We start from the raw sequence: 6,277 nt of genomic DNA, 5'->3' as shown, positions 1-6,277 counted from the left end.
GTACTTTATCCCAAAAAGTCAATTCCAGAAAACAAAAAGATTTAGTTGTGAAAAGGAAAAATTTTAAACTTCTTGGAGAAAACTTTCAAGAAGAAAATGGAAAAAATATTTTTTGTGACATTTTAGTAAGGAAACAAAAAAAAGGCCACAGTGGAGCTCTCCTGTGTTAGTGGTAAGGAGTTGTATTGCCAACCCAAAGGCCTGTGATTAGAATCCATAAGATACCCACAAAGGTATTCACATACCTCTAGATACACTCAAACACAAATATGAGTCAAAAGAGTAATTGATTTAACCATCTGGCAATGGAATGAAGAAAGTTTCAAAATCAAAATCATGGACAAACCACAAACTGAAAAAGACTAGTCATAAACTAGGGAAAAATATTTACTGTGCATATAAACAAAGAATTAGTATTCCAAAAAAAAGTACAAGTTTTCACAAATTATTAAGGAAGAACAACTTTAAAAAGTGATCAAAGATGAACATACAATGTTCAGTCTAGAAAGACCATTTCTGTTTTATGCATTAAATATTTCAGAATCAGGACTTCTTTACATTCTTAAAAATTACTGAAGATTCCAAAGAGTTTCTGCTTATGTGAATTACATTTACCAATAATTACAGTTTTAGGAATAATAGAATTTTTAAAAAATCTTATTTCAAGATGACAAAATTGAGCAATTATATAGTGATAGTGATAACACAATTTTATGAAAAAGAACAAAATTTTCCAAACTAAAAGTGAAAAAAAATGGACGTTGGATTTCCATTCATTCATTAATTCATTGTTGCACTTTTCTCTCTGCCCACCCCTCCCCCTCAATTCACTTTTCTCTTTGAAAAGTAAAAGAAAATTTCTTGCATTGTTATACAATCCCTCCCCACAAGTCTACTCCACTATGCTGCCTTTATTTTAGACTCCTCTCAGGACAGTAATACCTAATCAAATATTACTTAAAAATAGTTTTCTCCCTTATCTGTTTCAATGCAGTGTACATTATTTATCCCCTCTTTCTCAGCCTCCCGCCAACCCCTATGTCAGTCCTGTTTTACAACAGTGGGAATATGCAGTATTTGTCTTTTTGTGACTGAGATATTACACTCAGCATAATGTCTTCCAGGGTCATCCATTTTGTATAATATTGCATGAGTTCCTTATTTTTCAATGCAGCATAGTATTCCATTGTGTGAATATACCATAGCTTCTCTAGCCATTTGTTTGCTGATGGACACTTGGGTTGTTTCCAACTCTTTGCTATTGTGAACAAAGCCGCAGTAAACATGAGTGTATGAGACCCTTGTCTGAAATAGTATAGCCAAATATTCCCCCACCCCAGTAGATTTTCTTTTCACTCTGCTGGAAAACATTTTGGATGTGCACAGTGATTCAGAAGGTCCTGTTCATTAGTTTTATCCTCAATGATTTTTGTATATTACTACATAATTTGGGAGAGTCTGGAAGGCATTATGCTATGTGAACTCACTCAGCCCCATAAGTACAAATACTGTATAAGACCATTATTGTAGAAATAGATAACTAGTAAAACATGTATGAGGCTTCTGAGGTTCCCAACTCTTCTCACTATCTCTTAGTTGTTGGGATGGACGGAAAACCTCATAAGCAGTTCCTTACTTTACCTCTACCTTGCATTCGAACTTCCAAGTTGTAAAATAACCCAGTGGTAGATGGAATTTCCTCCAGGACTTAAGAACCATAAATGACATATCTGAGCCTCTACATCTTGTGGTTCCCAACCCCTACACTATAATAGACAAAGTGCTAGTCTATAGGCCTTTTATTGTAAGAACCACCTTCCCTCTGTACCTTGATTTGTGCCACTATTAGAACCTCTACTCGGAATATTATTGCTTTTTAATTTTTGACTCATGTACTTTTAACTTGTTCGTTAAATTTGTATCTTCTAGGCTGCAACACTTCCATGATACATCTTCAAGGATATGAACATGTACGGCTAAGCACAATTGATAACAGTGCATCTAAATTCCAAAATCAATCTCCATAATAGTCTATGTGTTTCCTACTGCCAAAGGGGCCCTTTAGAGTAGTGAAAGAAGATCTTCACCCTGAAACCCACAGCGTCCCTTTTCAGCAGGAAGTAGCTAAGAGAATACGCCATCCCCTTTTCCTTATGAATCAGGGTAAAGTCTCTGAGGGAGGAGTGATAGGGAATGGCAAAGGACACACTGACAAAGGAGATTAATCAGAACTGGCTTTGACAAGCACTGTGGCAATTGGACAATTAAAACCGACATGGGGGAAAGAAGAACGAACTGGGGAGGAGGGCAGAGAAAACAGTGCACCAATGAATGAATGAAAACCCAAAATCTCTGTAAATGTTCACTAAAACTAATAAAATTTAACAATAATTTGAAAAAAAAACCCCTAACATGTATGAGGATCTAAGGGAGAGGGGAGCAGAGGAGTGAGGATGGGAATGTGGTGTAATCATAGGGTCGCACAATTTGATGGGTGAAAGGAGGAGTGAGTTAAGGAAATGGGTAAGATCCAGTGTAAAAAACCATTGTATATGAACTTTGTAAGTAACCCAGTATAAGATTTTGAAAACATTTTTTATAAAACACTCCAAAATACACCTCAGTTGATCCAAACCAGCAGAGAGATGCAGCCTTTGGTTTAGCAGCATCAGCGGGTGGCCTGCACCACCCAGGTTCCTTATAATTGACTAGGTGTGGTGAAAGGAAATCTTGACACAAAACCTTTTCTGATTTTAAAATCATGCTGTATCTCCAAGTTCTGTTCTAGCTTCTTGGTTCTTGAACAAGTTTTCCATGATCACAGGGTTTCTGGAATTTCTGTTCTTCTCAATGTTATCCTTAGTTTATTATAAGCTACACAATTCAATGTCCTTGCGTAGTCAATAAGACCCAAGAGATATCTTTCTGATATTCTCTACTTTTAGTAAAAATTCATCTGAAATCAGCAATGATGTTCCACAGTCTCTTTTGAATTTAGCCTGAATTTCCGGCAATTCCTTGTCTATGTACTATTTCAGCTGTTTTTAAAAACAATTTCTAGCAAACTTTGCTTGTAACTGTTACTAATGACTTTGTTTCATACTTTGTGTATTCTGTTGAATTATCTTTTTTTTTTAGTTGACAATTTGGTCAGGTAGCTGAGTTCCAAACATCTTGACTCAGATTAATAAGCACCTCCAGGGAGGCATCTTTTTGCTGAAATGTCTCAATTGATATTCCATTAATTCCTGGGGCCTTATTTTTTTGCCAATGTCTTCTGTACCTCTTGGGCATTTTCTTTTAGTACTTTTAATTCTTGATTATATGCAATGTCCTGAAATGTTTTAGTGTTGACCAATTCTTTTTTATCTGGTGACTCTGTATTTCCTCCATGTTCTTTTCATGTGTCCTGCTTCATTTAATAATTTACTTATCAAATCCTTCAGTAGTGCAACTTGAACTCTCCACCCCTAATCTGCTGTTCTTTCAGCATGAGAAGTTCTGAGTGTATCCTTTCCTTTTGGCTTTCTAACTCTATGACTGTACTTTTCATTATAATCCTGTATTTTGTCTTGTCAAGCTACCTTTTGAAATCTAGTCAACTCTCTTACTTCATCATTTTTCCCCATTTCCTTTTGCTTCTCTCTGTTCTACAGCAAGCTTTAGAGTCTCTTCTGAATTTCATTTTGATCTTTTCTTATTAATAATCTTTTGCATTCTTCATGGATGGTGTGCTTGATATCATTCTATAACTCATCTATTTTTTTTATCTTAGTGTTTAATGCATCAAATCTATTGTTCAGATGATTTTTAAATTCAAGTGAAATTATTATTTCAAAAACCACCTGTCAAAACTCATTAGATTAGTCTTAAAACTCATCTGTCAGTTGGCAGTACTGTGGTTTGTTGTTATGATTCTGGAAGCTATCTTAAGTGCCAGCGGGGTTGTCCATGGTGGACACATTTCAGTGAAGTTTCTTGACTAAGATAGATTAAGGAGCAGACAATGAACCCTGGAAAACCCTATGAAGAGCAGGGATAATTTCAGGTATTATTTGGTAATATACTTCTATGTCTGGGAAAGCTGTCACTTTCCTTCAAAACTCAAAATGAACTAATTGGGCAAAGACAAGCATCGGAAAAAAAATTAATGAAAGAAAGTTCCAAATATCTACAATCTCAAAGTATAAAACAGATGCCTTAATAAGTTGAGATAACATTTTCCATTTCATAGCTTTAAAATGTTTGTTTTTCCTTTTTGACTTTTGTTCATCTGGATTTCTAACTGTAGTAGAACTTTTCAAGAGCCTTAAGATTTGATTATATTCTCCCTCAATTATCTTTCAACTACCATATTCCAGCTTGAAGGAGCTTCTGATTTAATAATATGCATATGTCATTAAGCCTCCTTTTAAGTGAGATGGCATTCTGACTAGAAAATAGTGCTTCAAGAGTTAAAACCCTAACTTCCATGACTGTTTCCAGGTAGTATAGAAGTTTGTGATTCTACAGACTATAAGTAAGGTAGTACAGACTTTTAAACTAATTTTTATTTTTATTATACTTTTTTATTTTTATTTTAAATTTCTCTTGTTTTATTATTCAGTGCATTTTTTCACATTTTTCTAACATTAAAAGTCCTTATAATTACTCCCTCAATATAATTATGATTGTTAGAATTTATTATCCATTTAGAATAATTATAAATTATCTAGAAATTTAAATTTTCCCTTTTAAGTCTAAAAGTTTTTTAAAGAAATTACATTTGATAATAATCTCTCTAAAATTAATGACATATTTCCAAGACCTTCTTAATTATATTAAATGCTATATAATTTTGTCCTTTCTCTATGATGCATATCCCCTAGGAATATAAATTGCTTTGTCTTAATTATAAAAATTTTAGATGCAAGTAGGTCTACACTTCTACACTGAAAGTAATTGCTCTAATTGATGAATGTAAGTTTTTAATAATTTTTGGTCTTAATTATCGATGCCAGCAAGATGCTTTCAAAGAGCTCAGACGAGAAGAGACTGTCCTATCTGAAACCTGAGTGTTTCTATACCTAAATTATAGCTTATTGCTTCCATAAGAAACCCCCTAATTGTAAATCTTTTCTATGAGTTCTATGTGGCCATTGCTCTACATTTTTCTAACACAGTAGAAGTAATAAGTACCATAGAAAGGATAATTGGAGTTAGAATTAAGGTGTGACCTGCAGGGGTATGCCTGATCTCACAGCAATCCGCTTTGTGCTACTGATGCTGTTGATGGAGTTCCTTCCCCCCTTGGGAAGTTAGTGGACATCAGATGATGCTACCCCATGCCAGCTACATTGTTTTTATACTTACTTTCCAGTTATATTTTACATAATCAAAATTTCTAAGTGTGTTTCCTAAATATGAATATGAATTGTTTCATAATCAGGAAAAAGCACTAAATGGTAATATAATGCTGAATTTTACTGTTACACAACATTATTAATTTTTTGTTGTTCAGCAAGCACAATGTTTGGATTTTATACTTCCTTTACAGCTGCTGTACATAATAAGGTCATTCATTATACATCGCAGGCAACTCGATGGCATATGACAACAACATACTATTATAGATTTGGAAGCAGGAGTGGCATCCACTTAATAAATAACATGCCTCCGAAAACTCTATGAACTTTGATAAATGTCCATAGTTGTAGAGGGCTTCAGGCCTTTTGTTCATAGGGTCGCTCTGAGTCAGTGCTCGACTTGAAGGCAATCAACAACAACTAATACTACTGACATCCTCCATTACTAATTCATTTCTAAACTATGTGTTTTCTATTAAAAATGACAAAGAACTGTTTGAAAGGAACGTGTAAATACATTATATGCATGAGAATAGTTTGGAACAAGTGGACATTGTGGGGGCGGGGAAGGGGGGAAATGTGCAATAATGAATAAATTTTTAAAAATGACCCCACAATTAAATTTTCTTTAGTGGTTTAATGATTTCATCTAGTGTTTTAACTATTCCTCAATTTTATGTCAAAACATTGTTTTACTATTGCTTAGAACTTTGAAAAATTTCAATTGTCCGTAGGATTAAGAAAAATGCCGAATATTAAAACTCTGATGTGAGTTCCCCAGCAGTCCTGTGGATCTGTCTCTTGCTTCAACAGTGTTTGGACAAACAGACCGGGCAACTTCCCCGCTTCCAGCCTCGAACACCCTCCAACTTCATCTCCAGGCGTAACCTCGGGACCATCTCTCAACTCAACCATTTCTTATTTTTGGGATC

The sequence above is a fragment of the Elephantulus edwardii genome, unplaced genomic scaffold (genome assembly GCF_000299155.1).
Source record: "Elephantulus edwardii isolate Elephantulus edwardi_28Jun2011 unplaced genomic scaffold, EleEdw1.0 scaffold00098, whole genome shotgun sequence".
Classification (NCBI taxonomy): Eukaryota; Metazoa; Chordata; class Mammalia; order Macroscelidea; family Macroscelididae; genus Elephantulus; species Elephantulus edwardii.
This window is presented reverse-complemented; position numbering follows the sequence as displayed.